Source organism: Cetorhinus maximus, chromosome 1, assembly GCF_964194155.1.
Source record: "Cetorhinus maximus chromosome 1, sCetMax3.hap1.1, whole genome shotgun sequence".
Taxonomy (NCBI): Eukaryota; Metazoa; Chordata; class Chondrichthyes; order Lamniformes; family Cetorhinidae; genus Cetorhinus; species Cetorhinus maximus.
The window spans coordinates 90,861,005-90,874,543 of record NC_135879.1 but is presented as its reverse complement, the minus strand read 5'-3'; positions in this window follow the sequence as shown (position 1 = coordinate 90,874,543).

The window sequence follows — 13,539 nt, the reverse complement described above, 5'->3', positions numbered from 1 at the left end:
GTTTTGTAAAAGACTTCTATAATGACAAATACTTCTTTGAGGCAGATCTACTTAGAAATAAGAGGTTCAATATGATGCAGGAAATATTGATGGTATGAAGAAAATGGCGATTCTAGTATGTTCATTTTCATATTTTTGAGAAATCATATAGTTTCAAGCAATAGACAGGGTGTTCCAATTTGTGCCACCATTTCTGACTGATACTGGTTGGAGGATTGACAATGGTGCCCTTTTTGCTGCCTCATATAAGTTGTTCCACAGAGGAAATCATCTGAAGAAATAACTTTTCATCTGGTGGAAACATTACATTGGCAATATAATGTTCCAAAAATGTTATCTGCAGATCTGAGATTAGTAACTGATCATCATGGAATTCAGCTTATTGCTAGGCTGATGGTCTTGAAATAATGGTAACGACACAACAGGGAATTGAGGAGGGTATGATCCATCACTTAATCTTTTTCTTTGCTGTGACCAGATGATGCACAAGGTCAACATGTTAAAATACCTGAACAGAAAACAGCTGTCAGTAAGGAAGTTTATGCATGATGATAAGAATTTAATTACTGCATGCACTTGATAGACGATTTACAAAGAAAGACCAGGAGGTGAGGGAGAAATGAGATCTACAAATGTCTTTGTTTAGCGTTCTGAAGTGTTTGCTGGAAAGTCCATGTAAAGAGTAGACCAATAGACATTGTACATGGTATAAGCACTGCTTGACAAAGGGTACAAAATTTCCACCAATAATGTTATTCATGCCTAGACTTATATTCAAAAGACTGGAATCAAGGAGAAATGTTGGAATTGGCTTTGAGTGAAGGCACAGCAAATTGCCAGTATTCTTCAGTAAAATTCTCAAAGGGACAGATGGACTTTAGGCGTGGGCAGCTTCTAACTGTGAAATGGAAGGCGTAGATAGAACTCCGTATGTTTTCAATCCTTCACTGTCCAGAAATAGTGTAGGCAGCTGCCAAAAAGTGTATGTGTGCTCAGGCAATTATACTGCAACCATGGGCAAGGTTGATCATGATGATCTGCCAGTTGCTTTACTGGAAACAAAATACATGAAATGGCACAGAAAAGTACTCTTCCCTTTTCATTTCAGTAGAATAGCAAAAGCACTTATTTAAACATTCCAAATATTTGTGTTAAAGGGTTAGCAATGGAAAGTTAGCCCCATTTTTTTTACATTCTATAAAATATAAAAATGTATAAGTGTGCTATGGTAGCTTGTCTACAATATTTGTATTCAGCTGTACCCTATCTTGTGTCCTTTATGCACATTGCATGTAGGCAGCATGAGTTAAGTTAGTATTTCAATTGTTTCAATTTACTTTGAAAGTGATAGATATTTGTCTGCAGTGACAGAGTGAATCCCACTGTGGTTCAGAGATTTGAATGTATTTTAAACAACATTGTAATTTGCAACTTGTGATCAGTACTGAGCTGGGAAGTTGCAAAGGAGGCACTATGCCAATCTCCTTGCTATGATAAGTCACACCACTGAGGGTAGGCCAAGAGAAGGAAGAAGAAATATCGGGAAGTGGGCTCTGGTGAAAGGTAGCCTGAGCTTGATAAACAGTTACTGCTGTAGTGAATTTGAGAAAATGCAGTTTGTGGTGTGATTGCTTGATCTTGAAAAGATGCCATTGATCAGCTGCTTTCTGCATCATTGCTCTGAAGATAGACTGATATTACTGACGTCCTCACTTGGCAACCCAAAAAGAGGTGGAGATGAATAAAGTTCACAGCTGCTGTGAATGTTCCTGACTCCACCAGCACTGTGACATGCCCAGAGTTCAGCAAGACACCCTTCTGGAACATGTTGTACAACTCTGTCACCACCATCTAGAGAATATGAGTCTGTAAATGCATTCCTTCTCTGTCAGGTCCTGATAATTCTACCACGGTCAATATGTTCAGTTGGCATAGTAATTGTGGTAGGAGTCCACCTGCCTCAATGTAACCTCCTTCACTGGCATTCAGAGATTTGAACTCATTCTTATATACAGTAAATGGCAGAACCCTTAAATGCATTGACGGGCAGAGGGATCTGGGTGTACAGGTCCACAGGTCACTGAAAGTGACAACGCAGGTGGATAAGGTAGTCAGGAAGGCATATGGCATGCTTGCCTTCATTGGCAGGGGTATTGAGTATAAAAGCTGGGAAGTCATGGTGCAGCTGTATAGAACCTTGGTTAGGCCACACTTGAAATATTGCGTGCAATTCTGGTCGCCACATTACCAGAAGGATATGGAGCCATTGGAGAGGGTGCAGAGGAGATTTACCAGGATGCTGCCTGGTCTGGAGGTTATTAGCTATGAGGAGAGGTTGGAGAAACTCGGATTGTTCTCACTAGAGCGACGGAGATTGAGGGGCAACTTGATAGAAGTTTACAAAATTATGAGTGGAATGGACAGAGTAGATAGTCAGAAGCTTTTTCCCAGGGTGGAAGAGTCAATTACTAGGGGACATAGATTTAAGGTGAGAGGAGAAAACTATAGAGGAGATGTGCGGGGCAAGTTTTTTACGCAGAGGGTAGTGAGTGTCTGGAATTTGCTGCCAGAGGAGGTGGTGGAAGCAGGTACGATAGAGGTGTTTAAGAGGCAGCTTGACAAATACATGAATAGGTTGGGAATAGAGGGATACGGAACCTGGAAGTGCAAAATGTTTTAGTTGAAGGGCAATATGATCAGCGCAGACTTGGAGGGACGAAGGGCCTGTTCCTGTGCTGTACTTTTCTTTGTTCTTTGTTCTTCTCCTTTTCCACCAAGTAGTACACTACAGTGTTTTCCAAACATGGCACCCCTTGTGCAGAAGTGTTTGTTGGGAGCTGTGAGCTGCAACTCCAGCACAAGTGCAACAAAGATGTTTGAGAATTGCTGATAATAGTCTCAAAAAATTATTTTGTACTTAAGATTGAGGTTGCTGGCCTTACCCGGGCTGTTCATTGATATTGCAGGCCTGCCTAGCAACTTTCACTTTAGCTACTTTACCTATCAAATTAACATGCGCCCAGCATGAAGATATTAAAATGACACCAAATTCATTATTAAGTTGCTTTTGAATCATTTACATTTATTTTCCTGCACCAGCCTGTTTGGTTGCTAGAATCTAGAATGGAAGGGATGGAGATCTAGTGCTATAAGCCTCTTTTTCTTTTTCTTTTTGATAATGTTGTAAGATCTCATAATTGTTTCTGCATAAGTAGTTTTTAATGAGATACAAGAAAGTATTAAAGTGGATCTTATAGGAACATAGGAAATAGGAGCAGGAGTAGGGCCCAGCCTGCTCTGCCATTCAATTAGATCATGGCTGATCTACCTCAACTCTAGTTTCCTGCACTATCCCCATATCCCTTGATGTCTTTAATATTTAGAAATCTATTGATCTCTGTCTTGAACATACTCTATGACTGAACCTCCACAGCCCTCTGGGATAGGGAATTCCGAAGCTTCGCTACCCTCTCAGTGAAGATGTTCCTCCTCATCTCAGTCATAAATGACCATGTCCACTGGTTCTAGACCCCATGCTCATCAGGCTCCTGAAACCCCCCTGCCCAAGCCAGGGGAAATATCCTTCTTGCATCAAATCTGTTGAGCCCTGTAAAAATTGTGTATGCTTAAATTACTTCACCTCTCATTCTTCTAAACTCTAGAGAATATAGGCCCAATCTCTTCAATCTCTCCTCATAGGACAATCCCACCATCTCAAAGATCAGTCTGGTGAATACTTGTTGCACTCCCTTTATGGTAAGTATATCCTTCCTTAGATAAAGATATGTCCTTCATTAAGTAAGGAACTAGTCATAAAATAGATATACTAGTCATAAAATGAACTGCTAATTACTCAGCATAATAAACTCTCAAAATAATGAGTAAATTGAAACAAATAAATAGTTGAACCAGAATTTTCTGTAAGAGGTGGTTTGGCAGTTTGGCATTGTGGTGGCCTCCACTATGCAAGCAGAGCCAACCACCTTGTGTCTCCTTAACCAATCAAACTGAAGAATTGTTAATGAACAGTGCAGTGTCTGTATTAGGAAGTACAAGTTAGAATAGTAAATTCAATGTCAAATCAGTTACAGAAAGTGAAATAAAGAGAAGAAAAGAAAGATGAAATTAAGAGGGAGGAGCAAAAAGACAGAAAAAAGGGAGAAAAATGCAAATTGATTTTTTAAAAATATCCAATAACAATTGAAATCTGAATGAATGAAACTCCACACTTATAAAAAATAATTTTCAGTGAGCTTACTTGGCAATGATCAAGACCAATAACACCATTAAAAAGGGCATTGAGAATGAAATGGACCAGATCGATCTTTCTGTGATGAATTTAGTTGGTATCTAACATACAAGAACAAGAACATCATGGCAACATCAACCAATTTCAGCTGCTTCATCATTGAGTTCCCCCCAGTATATGTCAGAAGTGGGATGTTCACTGATGATTGCACAATGTTCAGCACCATTTGCGATGACTCAGATGCCAAAGCAGTCCATGTCCATATGCAGCAAGACCTGGACAATGTTCAGACTTGGGCTGACAAGTGGCAAGTAACATTCGCTCCACACAAATGCCAGCCAATGACCATCTCCAACAATCGAGAATCTAATCATCTTTCCTTGGCATTCAATGGTATTATCATCACTAATCCCCCACTATCAACATCCTGGGGATTACCATTGACCAGAAACTGAACTGGACCAGCCATATAAATACTGCGGCTATTAGAACAGGTCAGGTCAGAGACTAGGAGTGCAATGAATAATTCACCTCCTGACTCCTCAGCCCGCACACTATCTACAAGGCATAAGTCAGAAGTGTGATGGAATAATTCCCCACTTGCCTGGATGAGTGTAGCATGAGCAACACTCAGGACAAAGCAACACGCTTGATCGGCACCCCATCCACCAGCTTAAACCTTCACTCCCTCCACCAGGAACGCACAGTGGCAGCAGTGTGTACCGGCTACCACTGCAGCAATTCTCCAAGGCTCCTTCGACAGCACCTTACAAACCCGTGACCTCTATCACCTAGAAGGACAAGGGCAGCAGATACATGGGAACACCACCATCTGCAAGTTTCCCTCCAATCCACACACCATCCTGACTTGGAACTATATCGCTTTTCTTTCCCTGTCGCTGGGTCAAAATCCTGGAACTCCCTTCCTAACAGCACTGTGGGTGTACCTACACCACATGGACTGCAGTGGTTCAAGAAGGTTGCTCAATTAGGGATCGGCAATAAATGCTGGCCAAAGCAGTGATACCCACATCCCATCAATAAATGCTAGCCAAAGCAGTGATACCCACATCCCATGAACAAATAAATAAATAAAATAATGTTCAATACACTTGAATGGCAAGCCAAATGGTGAGATGTTACCTTTACAGAGTTTATGGAGGAGCAATCTATCTTGCACAGCATCTTTTGGATTTTCATTTTTGACCATGCCATCTGCCCTGTCTGAATATGTTGTGAGATATGTGTTTGAATAATGGTGAACACCATTAGTCTCACCATTATTTTTACAATAAATTCTGGTTCAATTTCTTTTTGATTCATAAAGCATTCAATAGAGTTTAGAGCAATGTGCCATTATCCTGTTTGGGCAGGATGAAGACCAGAAAAGCAGAACATACTTTTTGCCATCAGAGCATCAGGTGGAAGAGATGAAATGAAATGGCTTCAGCTTGGTTTACATAATTGTATCATGTGTTCTAACACAACACTATTTTACCAAAGATTAAAGGCAGCTGGTCTGAAGGCTTTAACTTAAGGTATTAAAAGGTTTTAAAATGTTAAGTAAGTAAACATGGAGAAGTTTAGAATGAAAGGTATAAAAGGACATTTACATTTTTAAATAAAGTAGACTAAATTATTTTCAAAGGAGGGGTGAAATGTGTCACCTAGCCAGGTGAAGTTCAGAAACAGTGTGTCTATTTTTCATAAAGATTACTGGTAAAATTAGTACTATGGAAGATTTTTATGATCAGGGAAGTAAAGTCCAAAGACATAGTGAAACAATGGGAATTTGCATTTGAAGGGGAAAATATGTATAAAAGAGCAAAGGCTGTGTGTCAGGGTAGCCATTCTAAGATCTAAAAAATGTGACAAGCCTTCAGCATCTATGCCTCAAAGTCTACAAAGAAGTGAAGTTAAGGAAACTCACTTTGAATTGGATTGTTCAGGGTATCATATTTCTTTGCCTGGGTCTTACTGTTGCCTTTACGAAAGTGTAACTGTGGGTTAGATTAATTAGAGGATTTAGAAGTTATCATAGTAGTAATTTGTAAATCTATTTATGTATTTAAAATCATTTCTTCTATTAATAAAGGTTTAATTTAGTTTGGTAAGAAACTTATAAGACTTGGTGGTCTTATTACTATTGCATTCAAGGCATACATCTCAAAATTCATACAAATTGCAAAACAAGTTGTGGCAGTTGTCTCAAGTTTCCCTCTGGGATTTGAACAACTCAGCATTTACCATCGGCTGTGCCATAACAGGGGGGAACTTCCACGTGGTGGTGTTCCCATCTATATGCTGCCCTTGTCCTTCTAGGTGGTAGTGGTCATGGGTTTGGAAGGTGATGTCTAGGGAGGCTTGGTGAATTCCTGTAGTGCATCTTGTAGATGGTACACACCGCTGCCACTGTGCATCGGTGGTGGAGGGAGTGAATGTTTGTGGATGTGGTGCCAATCAAGCAGGCTGCTTTGTCCTGGATGGTGTCAAGCTTCTTGAGTGTTGCGGGAGCTGCACTCATCCAGACAAGTGGCTTGTGCCTTGTAGATGGTAGACAGGCTTTGGGGAGTCAGGATGTGAGTTACTCATTGCAGGATTCCTAGCCTCTGACGTGCTCTTGTAGTCATAGTATTTATATGGCTAGTCCAGTTCAGTTTCTGGTCAATGGTAACCTCCAGGATGTTGATAGTGGGGAATTCAATTATGTTAATGTCATTGAACATCAAGGGGTGATGGTTAGATTCTCTTTTGTTGGAGATGGTCATTGCCTGGCACTTGTGTGGCATGAATGTTACTTGCCACTTGTCAGATATTGTCCAGGTCTTACTGCATTTGGACATGGACCGCTTCAGTATCTGAGGAGTCACGAATGGTGCTGAACATTGTGTAATCATCAGCGAACATCCCCACTGCAGTCCTTATGATGGAAAGAAGATCATTATTGAAGCAGCTGAAGATGGTTGGGCCGAGGACACTACCTTGAGGAACTCCTGCAGCGATGTCCTGGAGCTGAGATGATTGACTTCTAACAACCACAGCCATCTTCCTTTGTGCTAGGTATGACTGCAACCAGAGGAGAGTTTTCCACCTGATTCCCATTGACTCCTGTTTTGCTAGGGCTCCTTGATGCCACACTTGGTCAAATGCTGCCTTGATGTCAAGGGCAGTAACTCTCACCTCACCTCTGGAGTTCAGCTCTTTTGTCTATGTTTGAACCAAGGTTGTAATGCTAAATTTGTGTTCAGGACATACCTGGGAAATTTTCCACATAGCTGGGTAGATGCCAGTGTTGTAGCTGTACTGGAACAGCTTGGCTAGGGGTGCGGCAAGTTCTGGGGCACAAGTCTTCAGTACTATTGCCGGAATATTGTCAGGGCCCATAACCTTTGCTGTATCCAGTGCCTTCAGCCGTTTTTTGATATCCCGTGGAATGAATCGAATTGGCTGAAGACTGGCATCTGTGATGCTGGGGACCTACAGAGGGAGCTGAGATGGATCATCCACTCGGCACTTGTGGCTGAAGGCTGTAGCGAATACCTTAACCTTTGCACTGATGTGCTGGGCTCGCCCATCATTGAAGATGGGGATATTTGTGGAGCCTCCTCCTCCAGCGAGTTTTTTAATTGTCCACCACCATTCATGACTGGATGTGGCAAGACTGCAAAGTTTAGACCTGATCCGTTGGTTGTGGGATCACTTAGCTCTGTCTATCACTTGCTGCTTAAGCTGTTTGGCATGCAACTAGTCCTGTGTTATAGCTTCACCAGGTTGAGACCTCATTTTTAGGTATACCTGGTACTGCTCCTGGCATGCCCTCCTGCACCCTTCATTCAACCAGTGTTGATCCCCTGGCTTGATGGTAATGGTAGAGTGAGGGATATACCAGTTCATGAGGTTACAGATTGTGTTTGAGTTCAATTCTGCTGCTGATGGCCCACAGCACCTCATGGATGCACAGCCTTGAGTTGCTAGATCTGTTTGAAATCTATCCCATTCAGCATGATGGTAGTGCCACATAACACAATGAAGGGTTGCCTCCACAAGGACTGTGCGGTGGTCACTCCTACCATTACTGTCATGGGCAGATGCATCTGTGACAGGCAGGTTGGTGAGGGTGAGGATGAGGTCAAGTATATTTTTCCCTCTTGTTGGTTCCCTCACCATCTGCCGCAGACCCAGTCTTGTAGCTATGTCCTTTAGGACTCGGCCAGCAGTGGTGCTACCGAGCCACTCTTGGTAATGGAAATTGAAGTCCCCCATCCAGAGTACATTCTGCACCCTTGCCACCCTCAGTGCTTCCTCCAAGTGGCATTCAACATGGAGGAGCACTGATTCATCAGCTGAGGAGGGTGGTACGTGGTAATCAGCAGGAGGTTTCCTTGCCCATGAGTGGTGCCATGAGACTTTGATGTTGAGGACTCCCAGGGCAATTGTATACCACTATGCCGCCAACTCTGCTGTAGGATGGTGATGGTGGTGTCTGGGACATTATCTATGAGGCATGATTCCGTGAGGATGACTATGTGAAGCAGTTGCTTGACTAGTCTGTGAGACTCTCCCAATTGGCATTAGCCCCCAGATGTTAGTAAGGAGGACTATGCAGGGTTGACAGGCTGAGTTTGCCATTATCGTTTCCATGCCTAGGTCAATACCGGGTGGTGTGGTAGTGGTTTGACACAAATGAATGGCTTGCTTAGCCATTTTACAGGCATTGCTGTGGACCTGAGTCACAAGTAGGCAGGTAAGGGTGGCAGATTTCCTTCCCTAAAGGAGGGGAATCAGTGGGACATCAGTGAACCAAATGGGTTTTTACAACAATCGACAATGGTTTCATGGTCGTCATTAGACTTTTAATTCCGGAGTTTTATTAAATTCAAATTGCACCAACTGCCATGGCAAGATTCGAACCCAGGTCCCCAGAGTATTATCCTGGGTCGCCCGATTAGTAGTCCAGCCACAATTACACAACACCATCGTCTCCCCATGGCGAATGCATATTTTAGTAAACAGGTTAGTACGACATAAAATTTTCACAGATGATTTATTGCCAAATGTGACAATTACTCCCACTGCATTATTTAGTTACTTATAGGAAAAGTGTTGTAGATGACTTCAGATGAAGATGGATGGAAGTCAATCTCGGGGAAGGCTAATGCTATGTATAATCACATCCAAGAGCCTTAATTTGTGTTTGTCTCTTGGCTATATTTTAACCCACAAGGCGTGAGAATTCAGTTTTTGTTAACATTCAGATTTGAAGGGCTGATATCCCAGTAATACTCCAACTGGACGTAATTCCGTTCCCAATCAAAATGCTTGTGTGCTCGTCTCCCTGCACTGCTATAAAGCATTCTGACAGTTTACTACTAGGGAAAAGTGATGCACAACTTACACATTCCTTTGCCCTCTTCCCCCAAAATCAGCACATTCTCCAAGTCTGCCGAGAGCAATGGGTAAATATTCCAATCAAATTCGAGCAATCTCCATTCAAATTTCATTCCAACATGCACGAATGAAAACCTTTAATGCCTGATTACATTTTACTAAGACAAGCCGCAATCTTGTGATTTTTGGCAAGTTTTGCAAGCGTTGAGCCCTCATCTTCTCAAGGTTAAAGGCTTTTGTGTTGTGTTTGTTGATGTATTAATCTTGGAGTCAATTCCACAACAAAAATAGTTTGGATTTTCTTATTTCCCTGTTTGTCTACCTCCAAAATTATAACAGAATTGTGTTTGTTGCCTTTTTTTCTGGATGATGATCATCATATTGTATCAGTAAACACTTCAAGCTGATAGAGTCTTTGGTGTGTATTTTTATCAATTGTATTGCCATCCCAGTCTCAGTTTTCCTTCTCCCATATTCTTCCTGGCATTTCCTGATTTGCTTTGGATGTTCAGCAGCTTTTCCATTCTACTTCTTTCCTTAAATCAGAAGCTAGTTTAACCCTTAGATGGCCAGCATGTTTCAAGATATTCCAAGTCTCTTACAATATTACTGTAATATTAATCCAAAGGTGGTTACCTTGTTAAAACTGACAATAATCACAATAGGTAGTGCTGGTGAATTTTTTTTTTGATCCTTTCAAGGGATGTGAGCATTGCCGGGAAACTCTTTCGAGTTATCAACAGTCACAGATTGCAACTCTTTCGAGTACAATCACAGTTCTTGGTTTCCGGGAGTGGGACATGAACCCACAACCCTCTAATTCAAAGGCGAGGGTGCTATGAACTGAGCCACAGCTGACACCTCAATCTTTTCCAACAACTGTGTAACTCTGAGTACATTCACAGTTCTTGACTTTTTTTTTCAGGAGTGGGACATGAACCAACAACCCTCTGATTCAAAGGCGAGGGCGCTATGAACTGAGCCACAGCTGACACCTCAGCCAGCACTTGTTGCTCCATCCCTAATTACCCTTGAGAAGGTGATGGTGAGCTGCCTTCTAAACCACTGCAGTCCATCTGGTGTAGATACTCCCACAGTGCTATTAGGAAGGGAGTTCCAGGATTTTGACCCAATGTCAGTGAAGGAACAGCAATATAGTTCTAACTCAGGATTGTGTATGGCTTGGAGGGAAACTTGCAGCTGGTGGTGATCCTATGTATCCACTGTCCTTGTCCTTCTAGGTGGTAGAGATTGCAGGTTTGGAAGGTGCTATTGAGGGAGCCTTGGTGAGTTGCTGCAGTGAATCTTATAGATGGTATACACTGCTGCCAGTGTGTGTCAGATGAAGGTAGGGAATGCTTAAGGTGGTGGATGGAGTGGAGGTCAAGTGGGCTGCTTTGTCCTGAATGGGTGTCGAGCTTCTTGAGTGTTGTTGGAGCCGCCCTCATCCAGGCAAGCGTTGAGTATTCCATCACACTCCTGACTTGCGCCTTGTAGATGGTGGACAGGCTTTGGGGAGTCAGGAGGTGAGTTACTCCCCACAGGATTCCCAGCCTCTGACCTGTTCTTGTAGCCACAGTATTTATATGGCTAGTCCAGTTCAGTTTCTAGTCAATGGTGACCCTCAGGATGTTGATGGTGGGGGATTCAGTAATGAATGTCAAGGGGAGATGGGAAGAAACTCTCTTGTTGGAGATGGTCATTGCCTGGCACTTGTGTGGCATGAATGATGTCCAAGGGCAGAATTTTGCACTGGTGGGGTTTTATGGTCCCGCCGAAGTCTATGGACTTTTGAACAGTTTGCAGCATTTCGCAGCCCCAAACCTGCCGCAATGGGGCTGTAAAATTCCACCCCAAGTCTTACTGCATATGGGCACAGACTGCTTCAGTGTCTGAGGAGTCACGAATGGTGCTGAACGGTGTGCAATCATCAGCGAAAACACCCACTTCTGACCTTGATGAACCAGCTAAAGATGGTTGGGCCTAGGACACTACAGTGAGGAACTTGTGCATCAATGTCCTGGGGTTCTGATGATTGGCCTCCAACAACCACAACCATCTTCCCTTGACCTAGGTATGACTCCAACCAGTGATGAGTTTTCCCGATGATTCCCACTAACTTCAATTTTGCGAGGCCCACTTTATCCCACATTGTTAAATACAGTCTTGATATTAATGGCAGTCACTCTCACCTCACCTCTTGAGTTCAGCTCTTTTGTCCATGTTTGGTCCAAGGCCGTAATGAGGTCCAGAGGCAAGTGGCCCTGGCAGAACCCAAACTGATGTCAGTGAGCACATTATTGCTGTCTAAATGCTGTTTGATAGCACTGTCGATGATACTTTCCATTGAGAGTGGACTGATGGAGCAGTAATTGGCTGGATTGGATTTGTCCTGGTTTTTGTGGCCATAATTGTATTTGTGACTTTGAGATAATTCTTCAGTGTATTTGATGAGATGCATGTGTGACTTCTATCAGTGAGCAATTAGATTACTACTCTGATAAATATGAGATGGTGGCCTGGGAAAGTTAACAGGCTTCAAGGGTGCTGCGTGAAAAGTTGCATATCAGCAGCTATTATGGTCATTCTAGTCAGAAAATTACAGAAGTTATCTGGCCTTCCTTTGAACCTTCCTAAATTTAGTCTGCAGTTGATTTTTGCATAAAATATAGTGATTTCTTTGATGTATTTGATAGGTTGTTAAGTTAGCTGAGTTGTGTCTATGGCCGGAATTTTCCCTCAAATGCACTAAGTGCGGCCGTGACAATGAGAAAAGGCATTTCTCCCACCCGCCCCAGCGGCTGGTTTTTGCACAATATCATCTGCTTCCCGGCGCATTCCGCCTCATTAATAATTCATGCATGGGAAGCACACTAGGTCACTGGCGGGTGGACTCGGATTCACCCGCTACGCCGTGACACCAGCGCTTCCTCATTCAAGGTGCTACATTTAAAGTGCACCAGAGTACAGCTCACTTCATGGCCAGAATTTTTATCTCATCGGGCGGGTGGGCGAGCGCCTGACCTGAACGAGCGTAAATTGCCGGGCGCTGTTTCGGTCGGCGAGCGCGCACGAGAGTCGGCAGTGCAGCCGCCGACAATTAACAGGCCTATTAAGGCCATTAAAGTACCAATTAAATGTAAATTTTCACTGCTCATCCAACCTTATGGCTGGCGGGCAGGCGAAAAGGCCAAGCGGCTTTTGGACTCTTTAGGAAACCTCATCCACGGGCGGGATGAGGTTTCCAACAGCAATTAAAAATGAAATAAAAATTTTACGCTTGTCATTAATAACATGCCCCTGTTCATGAGGGGACCTGTTTTTGTTAACGTTTTTAAATTCTCTATTTTTGATTTTTTTATACCTTCAGCTGTCCGAGGCAGCTCTCTGCCTCAGGGAGCTTTTCCTGCATGCACCTGCGCACATGCACCAAGTTCATGCTGGCCCTCCTCCCCTCACCACACAGGCAGTGCTGAGCGTTGCAGCCCGCGTTTCACGCTGGACGGGCTTTATTTTGCCAGCCAGAACAAAATTGTGGTGACGGCCCAATCGCGGATGGCAGTCGGCTTCCCGATTGCTCCTGCTTGCCCCCGCTGAGGGCAAAGTTCTGCCCCATGTCTACAGACCAGAACTGCAACAGATGACCCTGAAAGCAAAGGAGGCGGCAACCCCCAAGTTCAGTGGTGTCTCTCTGGGGTGCCTGCTGGAAGCAGTGGAAGCCCCACCGCAAACTCCACTACCCCGGCTCTGGGCAAAGACCAGCCACCAAGCTCACCAACACAGCATGGGAGGTGGTGGCGGTGGCGGTCAGCGCCAATGCCTTCCGAAAGTGAACAGCCACCCAGTGCCACAATGATGTCCTCCGTTCTGCCAGTGTAAGTCATTCTTCTCATCACTCTCAA